This window comes from Schistocerca serialis, chromosome 4, assembly GCF_023864345.2.
Source record: "Schistocerca serialis cubense isolate TAMUIC-IGC-003099 chromosome 4, iqSchSeri2.2, whole genome shotgun sequence".
NCBI classification, from domain to species: domain Eukaryota; kingdom Metazoa; phylum Arthropoda; class Insecta; order Orthoptera; family Acrididae; genus Schistocerca; species Schistocerca serialis.
The window spans coordinates 836,948,989-836,959,822 of NC_064641.1; the positions used below are offsets into that span (position 1 = coordinate 836,948,989).

Consider the following 10,834-nt stretch of genomic DNA (forward strand, 5'->3'; position numbering starts at 1 on the left):
GGTCTATCACATGCAGACATTTAGTGTTACTGACATTCTTTTTCTCAGTGTCCTAGTTGACCACAGTTAGCAGACTGTGGTGCCCACCAATCACAGTCTACATGACCCAGGTAAAATGTTGCTGGCCACAGACATGTTTATATTTATGTCAGAGTTACTTTGTATTTCACTGCCCCAGACGAAGTATCTGGAAAACCTGTCCACACTTTCTGCAACATCTCTGATGGTAATCTGCACAGAATCACTTCCAGTGTGTGCTGCTTTGTTTCTTGAATCACTAATCAGTCCTTTTGTGCACTCCCTGATGGGATGTGTGTTTCCTTGTTCATTTTGCTAATGTAGTCTGCAATTTCTTCATACCTCTCCCCATGCTTCATCGAGATTTCATTGTTGTTTGTGGTACCTTTTGACTGGTAGTGCTCACACGAATCTTTGAAAGTTGCCACTTGTTGAACACCTGCATATCAACTGTCAATGTTACTCATTCAGTACTTAGCAGTTGGTACTCCGGCCACTTATCCAAGATCAGTGCAGTTCTCAAATCGTCCACAGAAACTTTGACTTCTGCCTCCATGTTTCCCCCAGATTGTATTACTAAAGAAGAAGTTGTAAAGTCCATTATTGGGGAATAATCACTGGGTGTTGAAAGGGCTTCCATCTTATTGGCTATCTTTGACTTACTTAGTTTCTCATTGAAATTCTACTTATCTGCAAGTAGCTGTGCAACCATATTTAAGAGATGTTGCACTGCCTCTTGTGTGGTAACAGTCATATCCATCATCATCTTATAACTCCTGGATACTAAGAACATAGAGGGAAAAGTCTTGAACAGACAGCCTGTACATGCTAGCAACATTTGCCAGACTGAAGTCTTTAAGTGAGAGGTTGTAGATATGGCCCTCAGATGCCACTTGTGACACCAGCTATTAAGGGTCTTATGGACCATCTTATGTCAGGACATCCAGCCAAGCCTAGGTGTAGTGAACTGCATGGGGTTTTCAAGTCAGTAGATCCTGGCTGCAATTGCGAGTTTCATTCTGTCTTTGATTGTGGCAGAAACTTCAATGATACTGAATTGTCCACAGTTAAGTTCAACAGGCTAGGATCCCAGATTCGATGGACAGGGTCCAGTAAATAGCCAAGACCATGACAACTTGAATAAATTATTTCCAGCTATATTTCAACCCTCTGAAACAAGGATTCTGTTAATATGTCCCTACCTATCTCAGTAACTTAATACAAAACAGTTGTACAAAGCATACTTAATGTGTCTTGGAAAAATTTGTGTTGTTCGCTCTCTCATAATCACTGCTTTTAGGATCTTCAATGTGCCTTACACCTCACTCGATTGTTTTTCTCTGTAAATGACTGATAACAAATTTTACTGTAGCTTTATATTTTCAAGGGATGGGCAGTACGTTGGGTAATGTTCTGACAAATTTTATCTGCTGGACCTTTACCGTTTGACTTATTCCTCAAAATGACAAACAAAAAAGTTATAACTTTTAGTCAAAAACTACTACTAGCAATCTCTTGCATTTCAAGTAAGAAATCCATAAGCCTTTTCTACATGGGTGGATGAGTCCTTGTCGTCTGATATGCTTTCTAGCACATTGTAAATAATGTTGATTTACTTCACTTTTAGGACACTAATTATTTTACCCTGTGCCTCAACTGGCAGTTTGAGATTCAAGCTCATTCCTACTGATTTCTGTTTTGCCTTTTTGAATTGAAATGCATTTGTCTTGTATCTTAATCAAGTTGGGCTCCACTTCAACAGATTCAATAAATTCTTTCCATTGTTTTAAAGTATTATCAGAATCATTTTGAGAAGTTGGTTTCTTAGTTATTTAGATCATCAGTTAAGATGATGCCTTCATTTCCTGTTTGACAAGATGAGGTTTTATTTTCTTTTTTAACTCCTTCCTTAGCGCTCTATCCTTTTTAAATTCATGTTTTATTCTTTGAACATTCATTATATTTAGCCTTAATTTTGAATATAGTTTTAAGTACTTTCATGTACTGCACCAAAATTATGATTAGTTCTAACATTATTAGTGTCTTTTTCCCTTATTCTGCCCCAAATTCTTGGAATCTCTAAATACATTGTCCTGGTTAAATTTTGCATAGTTCTCCTCCTGATACCATTCCTTGACATTCACCAAAGGTCAGCTACACACTTCTGTTCACATTAAACCTACAAACAAACAATACTACTTATGTTTTGACAGTTGCCATCCTTTCCATGTCAGACGTTCCCTCCCATACAGTACTGGCATTCGAGACAGACGTATTTGTTCAGATGCAAATGCTTTACTGCAGTACACCACCATCCTCACCTCAGCCTTCACTGTATGTAGTTACCCCACCAGCCTAGTTCAAAAACAGCTTTCCTGGGCCATCATATCCAATCATGATACTTTTGATCCCTCCAGAAAACAACTTAGGTGGACACCTTTCTGCCGCACTTGATTGTCCTGGTCGTGAATTTATTAATCAGCTACTTTGAAAAGGTTGTGACTTCCTAAAATCATGTGCTGAAATGAGGTCCATTCTGTCTGATATTTTGTTCACCACACACAGAATTGCTGTTCGTCACCCTCCCAATCTCCACAATATCCTTGTCAGACCCTATGCTCATTCTGTACCTATTTCCCTAGTCTATGGCTCCTACTCCTGTGACTGTCCCCACTGTTACATTTGCCCTATGCGTCCTCCTATCACTACCTATACAAGCCGTGTAACTGGCAAGACATGTACTATCAAAGGGAGAGCCACATGTGAAACAACACATGTCCTACACCAACTGTTCCATAAATGCCGTTCGGCCTTTTAAATCAGCATGACTACCACCAAGTTATCAGTTAGGATGAGTAGGCATAGGCACAGGGTGTTTACTAGCAACACACAATATTCTACTGCAGAGCTTGCTCTACAATGTGACAGTCATGACCTCAGTGCCTGTTTCACCACAGGTGGCAGAAACTGGCGTTACAATGTGCTCTTGTTCCCTCCATCCACCTGGTCTCAATTTATATTAATTTCTAGTCTCACTATTTCTTCACAGTAACTATCCTGTCTTCCCTCCCTTTTACTTTTCTATTTCTTTCATTTTCTGACCTGTCTGTTCCCTCCTCCGCACCATCTCTATCGCGTTCAGTGCACTTAGCTTTCTGCTTTTATTAACTCATGCATGATGTTTTGTCAGTAATCTCTGTCTTGTGTATTACCCTGTCTTCCACCTTTAAGCCCTCAGCTTGTCAAATCTCATCCAGTGCAGTCCCCAGTTCCTTCTCATCCTATCCAGTAAGTCTCCCCTGACCTGTAGTTCTCGGTGACCCTCCCCATTTTTTAAACCTCACCAGTCCTTTTCGACTCCTCTTCCTTCCCCTTCAACCCTTCTGCCAGGAGGAGGAGCCACTGACTCTGAAAGCTTGCAAATTTTAAATACTTTTATATGTATGTTCTCCTGCCACTGCTTGATGAATCGCACACATGGGCTCACAACTATCTGATGATTTCGAGCTTGGCTACAACAGGGCCCCAGCCTTTTCAGGACTTTCTCCCTCTCTGTGTTGCATGTCTGTCTGCCTGCTATTCTTTTTCCTCATCCTTGGGGAACATGTTTGGAATATTTATGGGAGTGTATTCTGAAGTTTTAGTAGCTTGACATGAGAACAGTCCCTCCACTGTCTCCCCCCCCCCCCCCCCCCCATCTCCTATTCTTCTTCTGCTTTGGCGTATGAGATACCTCCTTGTTTCTTCTTCCTCTCTGTGTGCACTTGAATGCCGGCCCTTGTATCTGACATGTAACAGGTGACTGGGTAACTCATAATTCCCAGCCCAGGTCGTGGTACAGCACAGGCCCAGGGAGGGGTGATTGCCTGAGCTGTTACATTCCCAAATTGCCAATTGATCCCTCTGTCAGGAGTTTGGGAGATGTGACCTGAGGTGTAAACAATCAATGAGGCAAGGGATGCCCCCTCTCAGGGGGGGCTTCCAGTTAGAAGCAGCATGCCATTGGAGATTCTGGCAATCATGGGGGATTTTTTCACCATCAGCCAATCACCATCTCAGTCTAGGTCTGCTAAGCATAAACGGAATGAGGATAAAGGTTCAAAGAGTCTCCCAGCTGCACATTGGTTCCTCATGGTATCACATACTGAAGGAGGTCAGTCCTTTGCTACGGTTAGTCCATTTATTATTCAGAAAGGTGTATGATGATCACGAGGGTGATTGCCTTCCTCCTCCTCCCCCCCCCCCCCCCCACCCCTGCTGTATCAATTGCAGTGGCAACCATGCAGCCTCATCCCTGAGGATGTCCCCTGTATCTCAATGAGCGGGCTGTCCATGAGGTCTGGGTGAAGGAAAAAGAGCCTTACCCTGTCGCTTGCATGTTGTTGGCTAGTCAAAAGCCCTGTGTTGTACCATCTGGCACTTGCAGTACCATTCTTGCTATACCTCACTTCACAAAGGACACGGTCACACAGACTTGCGACCTTGAATTCAGCACCATGGTTCTAAAATCTGCCAGTGTCATGGTAGCATCCATGTCTCCTTCTCCAGCTGTGCAACTAGCCACCAAATCTTTGCCTCTGTCAGCAAAATCACTTGCTACAAACCGGCAGGCTGGAAAAGACGAAAGGAATACTCCCGCAAAGACTTCGTATGTCCCTCCAGCCAACAAACATCTGAGTCTTCATCTGCCAACCGCAGACCCTCCAAGAAATCAAACAAAGGCAAACATCTAACTCAGGGATCCTCTCAAACGGTGTCACCACGTGATATCCAACTGACCTCCATTTCGGTGGTGCACTGCCAACTGTTTTTCTGCCCTGGAATCTGCAGGCCAACCCAGTGAAAATGCCAAAACCTCTGTAGATCTCATGGAATAAGATTTTCCAGCCTCTGTGTGCTGTAGCAGTGAGTCTTCAGAGGTTGGCACTCAGCAGCCACTAAGGTGGCAACCCTTTATTTTTTTCAATCCTCCCCATTCCCTGTCATGGCTCTGCTCCTCTAGAACGTGTGCGGTATTAGATACAACAAGGAGGAATTATGGCTGCTCATGGAATTGCAGCATCCACTTGTTTTATGCCTCCAGGTAACAAAATTGCATTCTTGCGACTGCTTTGACCTCTCGCATTTCTTGCCGGTCTGCTTTGACTTTTCCCCTGAGGATGGCATTCCATCTTATGGGGGAATCATGCTGCTCATCTGGGATAACGTTCCTAGTCAAACCATCTTACTGAACATCCAGGTGCAAGCTGTTGCAGTCCGTATTTTCCTTCCTCGCTTCACCTTTTCTCTCTGTACCATCTCCATCCTGCCATCATTCGGTGTCACCAGGTCCAACTTCCTCCTGCTTATTGGTCAACTCTCTCGCCCCTTTCTGCTGCTCAGTGACTTTAATGCACATCAACCACTTTGGGGCTCTTCTGGAACCTTTGCTGACCTTCTCAATAAGCTCAACCTTATCTGCCTTAACACTGGAGCACCTACGTTCCTTTCAAACACCTAATCCCATTTGTTCTTTTCAGACTCCACATACACCTATTCCGTTTGGACCTCTAGTTCTGCACTGCCCAACTTGCCTGTTATCTCGCGTGGTCCATTCTATCTGACATGTACTTGAGCAACTATTTCCCATGTGCCATTCGTTTGCTGACTGCTACCCCAAGGACGTGCAAACTCTATTGGTACCTTTCTAAAGCCGATGGGAGGCTTTTCTCCTCCTGATGACCTTCAATGAACATTGTTTCCCAAGTTGTGATGACCAGATAAGAATACCTTAAAAACGTTATCCTTACCACCAAAGAAAGTTCCCTTCCTTGCACTTCATCTTTACTGGTCCCTTGTGAACAGTATTTGTTTTAAACAACAGTTGCATGTGCAGTGTTGTCGCATTCTTTGGCATGGCAAGAAAGCTAGCAGGGTTTCATTTTCTAGTTCATCAAGTTACACTTCCTCTTCCGTCTTGTGGGCCAACCTCCAACAGCTCTCTGGGATGGAGGTCCATTCCCCAATTTTCAGCATGACAGTAGCAGATGATGTCATTGTGGACCTCATTGTGCAGAGATTTCAAGTTCCGCCCACTATCACTCTTCCTTCCTCCATTGGAAATGACTGGAGGAGGCTCAGGTGATACCTTTCTCCTCTCATAATCATGAACACTAAACTACAATGCCACCTTTACTATGAGCGAGCTAGATCATGCTTTCACTTGTTTCTGATATGCCTTCCCAGGGCTAGTTGATATTGACATTCAGATGTTGCAGCGCCTATCTCTTGCGGGAAAGCACTTTCTCTTTCATGCTTATAATCGCATTTGGGCAGATTGCACGTTTCCCAGATACTGGCGTGAAGCCACTGTCATACTCATACCTAAGCCCGGCAAGGACAGACACCTTATTTCTACTACAGCCCAATTTCTGTCACCAGCTGTGACAGCAACTTCAGGCATGTCTCTTATCATCTTTACTCATGGTGCATCAACAGTGACTTTTGTTTTTCCACCAACAAAACCATTTGTATGAATTTTTGGAGGCGCAAGTGGTTTCTTCCACTGCTGTCTTTACATCTTAGGCCTGTTGCTCTTCTGTTCATTGAAAATCCGAAATTTCTGGGGCTCGTGCTTAACAGGAAACTTATGAATACTTAAGGAACGCTTGCCCGGGTTTGATTCCCGGCTGGGTTGGAGATTTTCTCTGCTCAGGGACTGGGTGTTTGTGCCGTCTTCATCATCATCATTTCATCCTCATAGATGTGCAAGTTGCCAAAGTGGTGTTGCCTCAAAAGACTTGCACCTGGCGATCTGGTCTACCCGCCGGGAGATCCTCACCAAATGACATTTTATTTTCACTGCCTTGACAGTTTACAATTTATTGTTTTTACCTTGACCAGACATATCTCAGCATTACTACACACACAAATAAGTGAGGCTTTTATTACTTAGTTCCACTTAGTACTTGGTTAGTACAGATATATTTTAATGGACTTGGTTGTCATCAATTTTTGTTCAGCCAAGCAATTATTAAAATTTATCTCATTACTGTCATCTTTGGTACTCAGTTTTCACAAGTGAAAATATTTTCTGAAAGTGATCTTGTTGCTGTATACATTGTTTCTAATGGTTCAGTTATGGTGACAGATGATTTCACTGACTACAAAAGCAGTAGTACATTATTTTGTAGCTGCATGGTATTTCTAATGGAATGCAAAACTCTTACCAGTAATGACACACTTAAAGACAAAAGTAAGTTTCACACGATGTATCATTGCAAAATAACACAGCTCAATGAAACTTGGACCATACATAGAAAGAACTGATACAGTACAGTACAGTACAGTACATAAGGTAAATGAAGGAAATATACAATGAGACAAATATAAATGACAATTTTATTCAATGACAGTAATAACACTGAAGTCACTGTGATTTACGGTAGTCCCCTGCATATTACAAAAGGTGGATCATGGTACTTAATAGGGTGTGTGATCACCATTGACAGCAATGCATGCTCTGGAATGAGCTCCCATGCTTGCCACAAGGTTAATAAGCAGTTGTTGTGGTCTGACATTCCATCCCCCCACCAGAGTGACTGACAGCTGCTGTATGGTCATTGGTGCATGTGGACATGCTGCAATACATTTCTCCAATGCATCCCACATGTGCTCAGTGGGACTTATATTGGGGGAATAGGCAGGCCAGTCTATTTGTTGATCTCATTCCAGGAGCTCCGCCACTTGCAGTATTTGATGCGGTCACACATTGTTATCCAAAGAAATGGAGTTGGGGTTGAACGCACCATGAAAGAATGTGCAAGGGAAAGGAGTAAAGTGTCACAATAATGTTAATGGGTGAATGTAATGTGTTCCAAGATTTGGAAGTCAGTACACCCATGTAACATTAGGTCTCCCCTTACCATAACACCTGTACCACCAAAACAGTCATGTTCAACAGTAATGTATGTATCCTCTTATGGTCAGTGATGGGAACAAATAATGCACCCAAGAACATTGTCAAACATGGGAGAAGGGCAATGTTTGAATGGGAGAGAATGTCCAAAGACAAACTGTCTGCACCAGCAACATCCAAAATCCAATTGTTGACATAGGTATAGAACTTAAGAACAGGGACTTGCATTAATTAACCATTCACATCCTTTGGGTCTTAACTTCCAACATCATATAGAAATTGTCTTCTTTTAATATCTAACTGTTAGTACTCTGCAATTTGAATGTCTCAGCTCAGTGTTATCTCCACTACATTCCTGGATCTTTGCAAGACTTTCCACTTCTCTAATATCTCCATGTTGTATTCCTTATCGCTTCCCACCATTTATATTTTCATGAGGAAGAAACTATTTACTAGGTTGAAAATCATTAGATTTTAAAATGATAATCATCAGAGTATCAGTCTGCAACTAAGTCTGACTAAAAATTTTGCATCCAAGTGATGAGAATATTATCAGTGTATTGCAGTCAAATAACACACAGAGTGTATTTAGACTCCAAGAAAATAGTCTAAAAGTGCACTTGAAAATGGTGGTACAAGAGAGACTTATTCTGGTCCATATTGCTAATATTTTTATATTTTTTATCCCAAACTTTTGATGTACTTGATTAGTTGTGGCAGTGATGACAATTATATTGAGCTGTACAAAACATAAACCTTAATGTTAACAACTGATAGTTTATTGAACATTACATTTGCAAAGATACAATGTTGACAACAGTTTCATTTTGTTACTTAACAAATGATTTATGTAATCCTTGTCCTTTTCAAATATAAATTGAATATTTTATTTGTTTTAACCCGTGTAAAAAAAATTGCCATTTTTGTTGCAGATGAGCGAATTGCAACGGAAGTAGTAAAGAGCAGGGAGGTGCAGATTCTCCGGTCTTCAGTGAGGATGCCTACATAATTCCACAAATAATAGTTACTTGCCATGGTGGTATTATTGTTAATGTTAGAAAATTTTCCAGTGAAAATTACTGTGTTGCTGTCATTTTAAACTGCTGTATAAGACAATAAAATAAATGGCAGTAAGAAATTAAACTATCAGTTTCTGTTCATTTTATATGTAATATATCATTAAAGTTGTTTCATTTTGTTCAGTGGTCATGGGTGTGAGTTGTAATTGCATGAATGAATATGTGTGTGTGTGTGTGTGTGTGTGTGTGTGTGTGTGTGTGTGTGTGTGTGTGTGTGTGCGCGTGTACTTTAGAAGAAGGCCTTTGCATTTAGCAATCTTTCCAGTATGCCTGTCTGCAAACTCAATATCTCCTCTGTTTGGTGAGTATTGATCTGTCTTTTCATAATATTGTGATTGTACGCACCATATATAAATATGAGAATAGGGTTCTGCCTTGAGTAAGCACAATTTTTTTAAACACAAACAAATGTTTCAGTGAAGATTCACCATCACTGGGTGTATTTTATTTTCTGCCTAAAAAATAGTAAAAGCTTTGCATGATAATTTATACAGTTTTGAGATAATAGTATTTACATTCATAACATTACTAACAAAATATATGACTTAATATTACATACTTATGTTTGTGTAGCTTCACATTGTCTGCAGTACAGCTCGTATTTTTCTAGAGTTTGTCATCTGCAAAAAAATCAATGTTCTTCAGTAGCATATTTAACATTGTTACCAAAATGTTAGATCTGAGAGGAAACTATCGTTTCATATGTGTGAGAGTTGATCAGATGTGAGAATGGTTGTGGTTGTCTAAAGGTGATGGAGGACTTAGCCCACTAGCTTAGTATACATTTAAATGTCTTTTTATGCTGTTCAGTGCCTCTTCTACATGGTGAGTTGCTACCTGTCCTAATGCAGGTTGTTAGTGTGTGATATTAAGGTGTATACACTGCCCGACAAAAAACAAAGCACCCCGAAGGGATGTCAATGTCACTTCACATGCGTAACACACCAGTGCCAGGTTAAGTCAGCTCATGGCCTGTAGCAAAGGCTTGGTTTGCGTTAGGTCTCAAAAGTTTAGGATATAAGATAACTCAGCACTTCACAAAAAACTTTTTCTTGATTTAATTTGGGCAAATTTAGAGATAGCACTAGCCAAATCAATGTTCTTAGGCAAATAACAGTCTATGTTCATTACAGTGAACTTGAAGTTGTTTAGACAATCTTGTCCCATGTTATTCCTTAACATGTTTTTAATGCACTTTAATTTTGAAAAAGAATGTGTTCACAGTAGTTGGTAATCAAAGACAAGTAAATACTTAAGACTATTTCTACATTTGGGAAACACAGTTCTAATGAATTTCCCATTAAAAGTTTATAAAACTGCAATTCCAGGAGCGTTTTGCTGTCAATAATTTTATTGTTAGTTTGTAAAAACAAGGAGGCTTATATTCTCAATTTATGAGTCAAACTGAAACCAAAAAAAGGCATTGGTGGACTCTTAGAACAAATTGTGAGCAACGTATATGAGGTAAACATTTGCTACCACAGTGTTGTAATACTAAAACGTAGATTTCAAAAATACATACATCATTTTGATGTAATTGTTAGGGTTTAGCCAGCATATTGTAAAGTTGTGAAAGGCATCAAAATTTTCTGTGAATTTAATCATTGACTCGACATAGCTAGTTTGTTGTGCTCCCTAGAGTACTAAACAATGTAGTTATTTGTAGTCCTCAAAAAGATGTAAATAATAGTCTGCAACAGCAAATATTTGTCTTGTATGGTGCACACCATTTTCCATTTGGTAGTTTGGTGATCCACCTCACATTTAAATCGTGCATCGCAAAACGTCGTGACCTTGATGTTTTAGACATGTCCAAAGCCGTTTCATTCAAAAAGCGACC

At 40.6% G+C, this 10,834-nt stretch overlaps 1 protein-coding gene across 1 annotated transcript in view; it reads left to right on the forward strand.

The window, feature by feature from the left end:
• Positions 1 to 9,058, forward strand: part of LOC126473458 (mitoferrin-1) — a 41,349-nt gene extending 32,291 nt beyond the window's left edge. Inside the window, exon 7 of the mRNA XM_050100519.1 lies at positions 8,848 to 9,058. The gene's annotated coding sequence lies outside the window, so the exon portion shown is untranslated. The remainder of the gene's footprint in view (positions 1 to 8,847) is intronic.
• The last annotated feature ends 1,776 nt before the right edge of the window (positions 9,059 to 10,834 follow it).